Below are 12152 nucleotides of genomic sequence, written 5' to 3'. Positions count from 1 at the left end.
TGGCCAGGCTGGTCTCGAACTCCTGACCTCAAGTGATCCTCCTGCCTTGGCTTCCCAAAGTATTGGGATTACAAGTGTGAGCCACTGGGCCCAGCCCATAGCAATATATATTTTTGATAGTAAACTGTATTTTCTATATCCCCATTTTTTCCATTGGAAATAAGGATTTCTCAAAGACTAGCTTGAGCCACCGACCCAACCATCTTGAGACTATCTGCAGAAACACCACTTCTCACTTCTTAGTGCATACCCTGTGGTAATCTGCTACCTCGGAAAACCAGGGTTTTGGTTTACTTGTGCTTGGTGGAGAATGATGGCTTTCTCTGGAATAAGGGTAGCATAGTAGAAAGCCCATTATTCCAATTTAGAAATATCCCATTTTAGGTTTCCTATATCCTTCTTTATCATGTCTTTTAGTCTCATCCAGCAAGAGACACAGGGAATACATGCAAATTTTTTTACCACACTTCACCAGCATGTGCTACCGTATCTTTCTGTATAGTGATTTCATTTTTTTGTTTGTTTCTTTGATTACAGTCTTAACTTGAACTTTATCACCAGCCAGAAGATATTCATTGTGATATGAAAAAATTGTATGATTATAAGCATTGGTATGAGAATATTAGAAATTATAAACAATGATTCTCCTATTATTTACTGCTTCCTTTCCTGTCCTGTCCTGTCCTGTCCTGTCCTGTCCTTTCCTTTCCAGATGAAGTCTTGCTTTGTCACCCAGGCTGGAGTATAGTGGCCGAATCTGGGCTCACTGCAAGCTCCGCCTCCTGGGTTCACGCCATTCTCCTGCCTCAGCCTCCCAAGGAGCTGGGACTACAGGCGCCCGTCATCATGCCCGGCTAATTTTTTTGTATTTTTAGTAGACACGGGGTTTCACTGTGTTAGCCAGTATGGTCTAGATCTCCTGACCCCATGATCCGCCTGCCTCGCCCTCCCAAAGTGCTGGGATTACAGGCGTGAGCCACCGCGCCCAGCCATACTGCTTTATTAAGAGTAAAAAAAGCTGTATTATTACCAACACTTACTCTACAAGATCTATTTAAATTTTGATAATAAAGTTGTTTTTGAGAAGACACTCTTTAATCATCTTAATCTAGCTTGGAAATTTCACAGAACTCAGTTACTGAATTAATGTCTATGGCCTGGTTTATAATAACATAGCTTAAATCAGCCACAGATCTGGAAGAGAAGCAGCATGGTATGGTAGATCAAGGCTCTCCACAAGAGGTACACATGTCCTGGATTCTCTACCCTCTTATTTGCTGTGAGACCTGAGCATAGCATTGAACTCCGTAAAATGAAGGCATGTGTCTACTTATCGTTTATTGGTTAGAATATAGGGGATAGGGCAAGATAATCTTTTCAGACCTCTTATAGCACCAAAACCATTGGCTGCTATATTAGAGTTAAATTAAAAATTGAAAGTTACAGAAATTACTTGACTCTTTGAAGGAGATCTATTTATCCGGAAATGATGTGCCTATTTATCCCCAAACCATTAACTAGATAGAAAAAATTACCTATCCTCTTTAAAAAAAGTATCCCAACTACTAAAGGATATTTTAATTTTAATTTTTGTTTTTAAATAGTGGAACTTGGGGAAATGAAATAAAGAAAAATCACTGAATGAATTTTCTGTGAATCAGGACAGCCTTTATAAGGGGTGACTTCACAATTTTTTCCTTGCAAATGTAACAGACGGACAGATGAAGATGTATTCCAAGTTTTCCAGGTCCAGGTTTACTGTATCTGTGGACTAAGGGGAAAATAGTTGGATTGGGTTGCTGAATAAAGCTCTTTTGGTAGGCCAAGACATGTTTCCATCCACTTTAAGTCTTCTCTTACCAGAGAAAGTAGAATGACAGCCTATTCAGACTTGGAAAAGTGCTGATTGATACCCTGCCGTTCAACATCCTGCAGCCAACACTGTGGGATTGGTTGGAATGAAACAAGAAAAAACAAAACAACAACAAAAACACCTTCAGCCACTTCATTAAAGATATAGCTATTTAAAATCTCTTTTTGACTAGTTGCTTTTCTTGATGACTTCTTCAGACATCTGTTTTTTTTTTTTGGTTTGTTTGTTTTTGTTTATTTGTTTTGGTTTTTGAGACAGAGTCTCACTCTGTCACCCAGGCCAGAGTGCAATGGTGTGCTCTCAGTTAACTGCAACCCCCACCTCCCGGATTCAAGTGATTCTCCTGCCTCAGCCTCCACAGTAGCTGGGATTACAGGTGTGCACCATCATGCCCGGCTAAATTTTGTATTTTTAATAGAGACAGGGTTTTGCCATGTTGGCCATGCTGGTCTCGAACTCCTGATCTCAGGTGATCCGCCTGCCTCAGCCTCCCAAAGTGCTGGGATTACAGACATGAGCCACTGCACCTGGCCCCAGACATCTGCTTTTATTTCCCAAGTTTTTTTCAAAGGCTAATGAGATTTTTTTTCATACTCTAGTGGAAAAACAAAGTATAGATTATGTATGTCCTTGCTTTGATCATCATTTCCATGACTGTCCAGTAGGCTTCATGAACTATTACTGAGCTCAAAACATAACAATTCCTATTACCACACTGAACAAATATCTCCCTAAGTAAATGTGCAGAAGTTTCTTTTCATTCACCTGCTCAGGAGCACAGTTCCTGGAAATGTATAGTGTAGAACTCCCATAACCCTTTTCATTAAAAACTCTGATTCCTTTTTCATTAAAAAGGATTCCTTGGAAACAACATATATAATAGCTTTGAAATAGGACTTGTGTTGCTTCTTTTTATGTAGTTACAAATATGTGCCTGTTGTCCTTAATGAATTCATTTTCTTTACTTTTGTGTTCTCCAGGTCCATCCAGCTGAAGTCAAAAATGCCCCTCTTAGGCTGCCTCCAGTGACTCCAGTTTCCTGGCAGAGCCTAACCAGGTCAGGTGGTAAAAGCAGTTTTCTTAGCACCACCTATAGACAGAGTCTAGAACTATTCTTCCTAATTTGTAATTGGCATGGCCCTGCCAAGCTCCTGGAGCATATAAACCTTTTGTTGCAGGATTTTTGTTTCTCCCCTGTTACCCACCAAATTAATTCAAATCATCAATTTGCTACGCTTTCCTTGCTGGGCTTGAGATACTCCTCAAGCTGCAATTCACTTGGCTGTGACTCCAACTCCCTATATGGCTTGTACCAAGCCCCTCTCCTTTGGATCCTGGCTCCCGTCAAGAAGCTTGCTGTGACAAGAGTTATAATCAACATCAGATGGATTTCTGATGCTTTCCCTACCTTACTGATGGGGACCCTTACTGATGGGGACTCAGCATTGGGCTTCCATATTTTTTTATTTTTGGGCATTGGAATTCCTGGTTAGTCCCTCAGAAGCTAGCTGTTCAAGATTGGCATGTCTTATATTCTTCAAAGTCTCAGCTTCTGCTCCTTTCTTGTTGATACAAATTGCTAAGGTACCAGGATGTCTCATGTCTCAGTCTGCCTAATTTATAATACTGTAGTGCTTTTCCCTATATACACATATAAATGCATTTGTTTTTATTACTGTAAGACAAAATATACTAAAGAATAGGGCATTGTATCTCCAACTTTCATTAGAATCCTCAGATCATGATGTGGGAGAAATATCTTGAAGGCTCTGAAGCCACTGCTTGTTTGATTCTTGAGAGCCATAACTACTATCTGTAACTTGTTCATGTACTTCTACATCTATGACTCACCTAAATGAAATTTCATAAACCTACCTGAGGTCTAATAGAATGCACTGCTCTTAATTCCTTGCTTAATTTCATTACTTGATGGTTTCTGGACTACCCAGAACTTCAGAAGTCATTCCTTTCCCTAACAATCTAATTTACATCTAAAGCTGCATTAAATTTAGTACTTGACTAAGTTGAGCCAAAAACATGATGCTGATATCTAAATAACATAATTTTACTTTATAGACTCTGATAGTTGAGAGATATCAAAGGTGTCACTCTGGTGACAAAGTTTTATCTCCCACAGCACAACTTTAATAGTTCTGAATTTCTTTCTATCAACTAAACACATTTTTCTATCAACACATGTTTTAATTCCCCTTTGCCTCCTGGAAACCTTTTCTTTCTTGGCACATTACCATGATCATATTTTAAATGCTATTCAGAAACTTTCATTTTCTCTAATACAATAAAGCATGGTGAAGCATTCGTTGCTCAGACTTTCTTTACCTTGGCTTTTGTAATGGAGAGCAGATTCTTCTTCAGAACGTGAAGTTTATATTAATAATAATCTCAGGTAAAACCATAATTATGGCACGTCAAGGCTCCAGAACAGTCTCATTGATGTCCCTGCTTCCTGGGCTTACAGTGAACTCCAGACAGCCTTCTATGGTTCCACCAATGAACTACCAGGCAACTTTTGTCTTAGTCACTAAGAATTACTGTCAATATTGTTTTTGAATCTTTCTGACTTTTGTCTTCCTCTCAAGCTAACTTCCACTAATCTGACACGTGTGAGTAAACTTTACCTTATAAGTATCTGTTCCTGTTTCCCTTATGGACGTTAGACGTCCTATTGTATATGGTTCACAAGTGTTGTCCCAGGGATTCTTAGTCAGTTACCATCATCGAGGGATTCACTTTGTCACTCTTCTAAATTTAATGCTCTGTTTGCTTGACACTAGTCTTCCTCTTTCTTTATTTACTTTCTTTTTGATGAAGACTTTGCCTTTGTCAGGCAACTAATGGAGAAGTTCAGTCAGAGTTCAACCAGAAAAACAGAACTAATAGACAATATGTACTAAGGTTTTTTGTTTTTTTTTTTTTTTGTTTTGTTTTGTTTTTTTTTTGAGTCAGGCTCTCACTCTGTCACCCAGGCTGCAGTTGTGGAAACTGGCTAGACAAGTCCAAAATGTGTCAAGCTGAAGCTGATAGGTAGAATTTCTTCTTCCAGGAAAACTCATTCTGCTGTAAAGCTTTTCAACTGATTGAATTAGGGCCACTCAGATGATATAGGATTATCTCTTTTACTTAAAGTCAACTGACTATAGATGTCTATTTTATCTATTCTTTCTTGAGATCTGAAAGATTGTCTCCAGTCTGTAAGGCTTGAGATCTGGAATATTGTCTCACCAGGCTGTAAGCTTGGTGAACCACCCTTATTTATTGATAGAATTTACCTCAGGTGACCTATAGTCCCCCTCTTCTTGGATAGTCCAAATTTTTATAAATCTTTATTTTTCATACCACCTTTTCTAGCTTCGGTTTAAATTACTGGGCTTCTGTAAACACATCCCATCCTTTCTACAGATGGATTTGATTAAGTTACATATTTTTTATTTACATTTGATTATTTGACTGCATTGAGATCTCAGGAAAAAGAAAATATCTCTTGAATATGAAACTTCTACAGTCGGTGACTTTCAACTTCTGTATTTTAATTCTCAATGGTTTTATTCTCATATTTTGGCCTTTTTGTGATCTGGCCTAAGCTTCTGAGAGTCTCCAGTTGTAGCCATCCAGATAATATAAGCTACATATAAATTTGAACTTCTAGTATGACGATTCTAAGAATCTGGACATTCTGTTCTTTAATCACTGGAAAGCAACTTACAAAGTTTAGCATCCAATTTCCTGCTACTATGACAAATTCCACTCTAAACATCATGGGAAAAATACATTCCAGCTTCATCCACATTAGCAATGAATTTCAATTCATAACCTTACACAGTTGGCTTTAGAAGTACTAGCATTCCCTTCCCACATTCTTATCTATAGCTGCAGCCTCCAACCCATTTCTCGAGACATATGGTTCTGTATTTCTTGGAAGGTTCGCAGCAATTCATTACTACATTCAAAATCCCTTGAGTCCAGCTACAATGCAGGGTAATTACTCCAGTGTGGAGAAGAGTCAAACTGCATGTGAACGTGCTTCTCCAATAATTATAAACCATATCTTCAAAATAGTGACAAGCATTTTTGCTTAGCTTTTAGAATCATAGGGTGGAAGCTCAGTTAAGTGCTTTGCATAATGCTACTTTGTACAGTAATCATTGGGAGTCCATAGACTTTATTCAGTATTGAACCATTGGTAAGCATTTAAAAATATTTGTACACCAAAAAAAAAAAAAAAAAAAAAAAAGGACTTTACAATGTCACTGCCCCTGCTTAATAGTAGCTTTGTCAACAAGCAAGTAAAGTCACCGAAGTGAAATATTCACTGTCAATTAGCAGTTGGGTCAATGTTACTAATTGTCAAACTATTTTTATGCTATAAAACACATTTACACACAATCTTGTGTAGAAGCCCACTGTATCAAACAGACAAGGGCCAGGTGCTGTGGCTCTTGCCCATAACCCCAGCACTTTGGGAGGCTGAGGCAGGAGGATTGCTTGAAACTAGATGTTTGAGGCTAGCCCTGGGCAACATAGGGAGACCCCACTTCTAAAATCATACAAAAATTAGCTGGGTGTGGGGCACATGCCTGTAGTTCCAGCTACTCAGGAGGCTGAGGCAGGAGGATTGTTTGATCCCAGGAGGTCGAGGCTGCAGTGAACCGTGATAGAGCCATTGCACTCCAGTCTGGATGACAGAGTGAGACCCTGTCTCAATAAATAAAAAGGATTAGGACGGAGTACCTCAGCTTGAAGGATATGGGATGTGCAGAGTGACGTGAGTTTAGCCTCCTCTTCATATCACAGTGGTCAGTGAAGCACATCTAGAGAATCCCAGAGCTCTGCAGAGTATTCAAGGAAAAACATTTTGGTTATTCACTTAGCACATTGGCTATTTTTGCCATATAAAGTTGTCAAAAGACAAAATTACAACAAATTTAGTTATAGATAGAATTGGCTTTTATCTGTGACTCATGAATTGGAGTAGCTTCTATTCTTCAAGATAGAGTCAAGTTCCCACTGGGCAATGGCAGAACAGTGGGTGTTTTAAAGTGGGGACAAGGAAAACAGCAATATAAAGACTGAAGCTGGGCACGGTGGTTCACGCCTGTAATCCCAACACTTTGGGAGGCCAAGGCGGGCAGATCATGAGGCCAGGAGCTCGAGACCAGCCTGGCCAACATGGTGAAACCCCATCTCTAATAAAAATACAAAAATTAGCCAGGTATGGTGGTGCGTGTCTGTAGTCCTAGCTACTCAGGAGACTGAGGCAGGAGAATCGCTTGAACCTGGGAGGCGAAGGTTGCAGTGAGCCAAGATCATGCCACTGCACTCCAGCCTGGGTGACAGAGCAAGACTCTGTCTGAAAAATAAAATAAAATAATAAAATAAAATAACTGAGTGGGGCTGGGCCCAGTGGTTCATGCCTATAATTTCAGCACTTTGGGAGGATGAGGCAGGAGAATTGCTTGATGTCCAGAGTGTTAGAGCAGCCTGGGTAATGAAGCGAGACCTCATCTCTACAAAAAGCAAAATAAGAAATTGGCTGGGCATGGTAATGTGTGTCTGTAATTAGTCCCAGCTACTTGGGAGGGTAAGGGGAGAGGATCTCTTGAATCTTTATAGGCTGCAATGAGCCATGATTGCATGTGTGCACCCCAGCTTGGGTGACAGAGTGAGAGAGTGAGACCCCACCTAAAAAAAAAAAGAATAAAAATAACTGATTATTTAATATCAGGTTACTTTTTTTGTGCAGGTTCAAGGAGAGAGGACTTCCTTTTTACTCTGACACAGGTAGACTGGAGTCTCCCGTTTTCAGGAAAAGTTGGTCAATTTGGGATCTGTCCGATTTCTTAAAGCTTTAGTTTGATTATGTGCCATTTAGCATGAGTGTCCCTGTTTTGATTTGGTCTAGTTTGTTAGGGACTAGTGCAGGAGCTCCATCCTAAATCAATGGCCTCCCATAATTTTTGTTTCACAAAATGTAGCTGGTAAGTACCAGTTAGTGGCTAGCTTTTGAAGAACTCATTGTGCATAGCATTAAAATAAGCATTGAGGGGAAGAAATTGCTATGAAAAAATAAAATCTTGGAGCTTGGAGACAATCTGAAATGAAAACAAAAGGAGTGTATTATGAGGAAAAGCTTGAAACGAATACAATCACAGGAAGACATTAAACAATACACTAAATAGAGCACAACTGATCTTGTTTGATCTGGGAAACTAAGTAGAGCTGATCTTGTTATGTTGATAGTAAATGCCTAGGGTTACCAAGAGCTATCTAGATACCAGGTAGTTTCAGGGCAAAGATGTTCTCGAGTTTAGCAGGAATCTATTCAATATAATGCTTCACTCACCAGCACTTTGGCATAGTTGTTTTGCTTTTGTGAGCATCAATAAAACAGACAAACCATGATCCTAAAGTACTTGATGAGTCACCAGGAGAAGATTATACTACATTCAGCAGAAGTACCCATATATGATTATAATATGATTTAATATAATATGATGTAATAGAATATCATGTGTTATTATTGTTGGAAACCTGTTGGAAATGTTATATGGTATGTCAAAAGCATATCTTTCCAGTAGCCAGAATATTGTAGAGCTTGGATATTGCATTCCCTGACTGTATCATGTAAGAGAAGTTTCTCTGTACAAGTACTAAAGAGTAGCTAAAGTCATTGAAGGGACTGGAATCAAGGACATGAAACCAAAAGGTTTCGAGAATTTTAAATGTAGAAAGAAGATTTGGCAGAGAAACTTAGAAGAGAACATTTCTGTTAAAGAATCTCCTCATACTTACATAGCTTAAATTCACTTTACTTATTTTTCAGTTGGTGTATTTGTATTTTTCAGTTGGTGTATTTGTTGGTGTGCTTGTCTTCCAAAAGTAGATTTGTATTTCAATGATAATGGCAATAATGCTTTCTTTGTAGAACCTATCTGTGTGATCTTGGCCAAATCAGTCTGGGTGAAACATAGAGCACACATTTGCTTCTTCTGAATGGTGCTTCATCTCAGTGGCTGAGCCACGTGGATGGCATTCGGAAGTAACAGTTGTGCTTCCACACAGCAGTGAGCCAATCCCCAGTGATTCTAAAGGCTGAATGTTCTGGTTCTGTAACCAAATGAATATAATTATAGATACTTAGCCAACCCTGACTAGGTTTCATTCTTTCATTAATTAACACATGTATTTAGTTTTTTATAGGCACTTATTTGGGCACTGCAGGGATGCTGTAGATCATCTAAAGTTTAATTCAATATGACTTTCCCCCTTAGAATCTTGTGATGATTATTCTTATATCTTCCCTTCTGCCCATCTCTGAAAATTTCTCACTTCCCCTCTTGGAACACCATACTATGATTAGATTCGCTTCCAGGGACTGGCCATGGCTTAGAAAAATGATTTTCTTACTTGCCAGGATCCCTGTACAGACGCTGCCGAGTCAAATTTAGTGCCAGAGGGAATGTGTGCTTTATTTGATCAGGCTTGATTTCTGAGTTAGGCCCTGGAAAAAGAAAACATGGATTTTTTCAGTATCTATGGAGCCAGAAAAAAGTATCCTGATCGCAATCTGTCCTGATTACAGCTGTGCTGGTACCAAGTGTGGCACTCAGAATACCCAGTATGCTCTCATGGCAACCAAGCTTAATTTCTGTATGCAGCAAATGTTAGGGCCTGTTAAATGGATGAACTGTACAGCTTGTAAAATATCTGCTTCTTAAGTCGGAAGTGACTTTGTCTTTGATAACTTTGCCTCTCCAAAGAAAATCTTCTACCACCCACTCAGAATGTCAGGTTCCTCCTGGTCCCCATGATGATCCATAAATATCTACCCTGAACTTATGACGATGATTGGATTCAACATTGTAATTGCATATGCCTGACTTTTCCACTCTGTCAACCACCTCTTTTCTGGAATATCTCCCAGTGATCATGTCATATCCTGTTAGGTAAATTGTGAACCTATAGGATTGTATCTCCTAGTTTTATGAGTGAAGATCACATTTAATTCTCTGTCATTTTCAGAACATAATATATCGTTAGTGCTTTTAAAGGATGAAACATGCATTTGTAAACTTTAAAAGTACTTTTTAATCTGTTATTTTATGCAATCCCGACAATTATCCTCTGAGGGCTGGCAAATCCTGGTTTGACAAATGAGAAAACTGAGGCATAAAGGCTAAGTGACTTCTCTGAAGTCACACAGTGACAGAACCAGATTTAGGATCCAGTTCCCTTGACTCCTAGACTCAGACTGTTTTTGTTAAATATTGTCTAGTCATATTACTACTCTCTGAAAGCTATTCCCACCAGAAGTCTCGTTTTAATTAGATATTTCATACCTTTAAACTCTGTAGTGTGGCTAGCATTTAAAAAATCATGCTGAGTAGAGGCAGTGAACACTACTTGGGTTGCCCAAAGCAGAAAAAAGATATAAAGATGAAATAATCAGACAGATTTTATTTATGACTGTTTTAGAGAGGGTAGTGCAACCTCAGATTCTCCTTGACACCAAGTTATGTTGAAACTCAGTCTTTATCACAGGAACCGCTGGGTGCCTTTCTCATGGCCACAGCAGCTTGGTTTACAATAATCTTCAAACAGCCAAGCTGTGCCCCAGAACTTCACTGGGCTTTCTTCCATAACTATGGATCTGTGAGCCTCACTTTAATTTCAGAAAGTGAAAGAGACCTTAATAAGGATCATGAATCACATTTTACAAATGAGGATTCACAAGATGTAAGGTTAAGCGACCTGTCCTATCAGGGCAACAAAGCCAGCTAAACTTACTTATTTATTAACTGAGTCACTCAAAAAACATTTATTTAAAAACCTATTTTGTTCCAGGAACTATTCTGGGTACTGGAAATACAACAGTGGAGACAGAGAGAGGGAAAATAAAAAAAACAAGACAAAAATGATTGCTTTGGTGGAGTTTATATATTCCACTGGAAGAAGGTAGATAATACATGTGAAAAAGTAAATTATAAGGTGGGAGGAAGGCTTGAGCCTAGGAGGTTGAGATTGCAGTGGGACGAGATTGTGCCACTGCACTCCAGCCTGGGCAACAGGGCAAGACATTGTCTCAAAAAAAAAAAAAAAAAAAAAAAAAAAAAAAAAAATTAGAAAGTGACATTACATGAAATAAAAACAATGCAGAAAAAAAGGGTCAGTAGTTCTGGGCACTAAGTACATTTTAAACAGGGTTTAAACAGGGTAGTCAGGGGGTTATTGACTGAGAAAGTGACATTTTTTAGCAATAACTTAAAATGGCAAAGAAGTAAGCAATGAGAATATCTGAGGAAAGCCTGTGCAAAGCCCCTAAGGCCGGAACATGATGAATTCATTGGGAGACCAGAGCTAGGAATACTGGGGCAGCATGAGCCAGATGCAGAATAGTTTGATAAGAAATCTTAGAAGTCATGGGGATCCAGATTTATGTACGGTCTTGTAGGCCATAGTAAAGATTTTGGTTTTTAACCTGAGTGAGTAAGATGAGGAAACATTGAAGAATTTTGAGCAGTGGAATGATATCTTTGAGCTTAGTTTTAAATGAATTATTCTGGGTTTTGTGGTAAAGAACGATTTGGAGTGAGGACAGCATAGAACTAGGGAAACCAGTTAGAAATCTATCACAATAACCCAGTCAAGAGAAGATGGTGGCTCAGATCAAGTGGTAGAGGTTGAAATGTGAGAAGAAGTCAGATTCTAGATGTATTTTGAAGAAGGAGCCAAGAAGATGTGTTGAAAAATCAAATTTGGGGTGAAAAAGAAAATGAAAAATTAAAGATGACTTGAAGTTATAGCCTGAGCAATTGAAAAGATACATTTGCAGTTAGCTAAGATGGCAAAGCCTTCAAAAGGACCAGGTTTGGAAAGTGATGAACCATTCAGTTTTAGAAATATTTAGTTTGAGATGTATATTGGATATCTAAGCAATAATGTCAAATAGGCATTGAGTATGAATTTAGAGTTCAGTAAGAGAATTGAACTAGAGAATTAATTGTCGGCAGAGTATAGGTGATATTGAAAGCCATGAGAAAACCAGAGCAGTGAATGTAGATAGAGAAAAGAAGAGTCATCTAAGAATTAAATCCTGGGATACATTTGGTATGTCAGTCTAGAACTCAATCATAGGTTCTTTAACAAAGTGCACCCTGGAATATTGGTTTAAGGCTCATAGAATTGGATTAACCCTACTTTGTGCTACTAAAGACAAAATTTCATAAAAAACCTCTCAAGAATCCAAAGTTTATTATAAAAC

The 12152-nt window shown here is 38.6% G+C and overlaps 1 long non-coding RNA gene across 1 annotated transcript; it reads right to left on the bottom strand.

The window, feature by feature from the left end:
* Window positions 1-1652: 1652 nt before the first annotated feature.
* On the bottom strand, window positions 1653-4420 carry LOC111525084. The gene is made up of 3 exons (XR_002725944.2): window positions 4214-4420; window positions 1861-1941; window positions 1653-1771 (listed from the first exon to the last, which is right to left on the bottom strand). It is a non-coding gene; the product is annotated as an uncharacterized LOC111525084 (long non-coding RNA).
* Window positions 4421-12152: the final 7732 nt, after the last annotated feature.

This window comes from Piliocolobus tephrosceles, chromosome 11, assembly GCF_002776525.5.
Source record: "Piliocolobus tephrosceles isolate RC106 chromosome 11, ASM277652v3, whole genome shotgun sequence".
Classification (NCBI taxonomy): domain Eukaryota; kingdom Metazoa; phylum Chordata; class Mammalia; order Primates; family Cercopithecidae; genus Piliocolobus; species Piliocolobus tephrosceles.
Note: the sequence above shows the minus strand (reverse complement) of the source record. Positions and strands in the feature narration are given on the sequence as shown.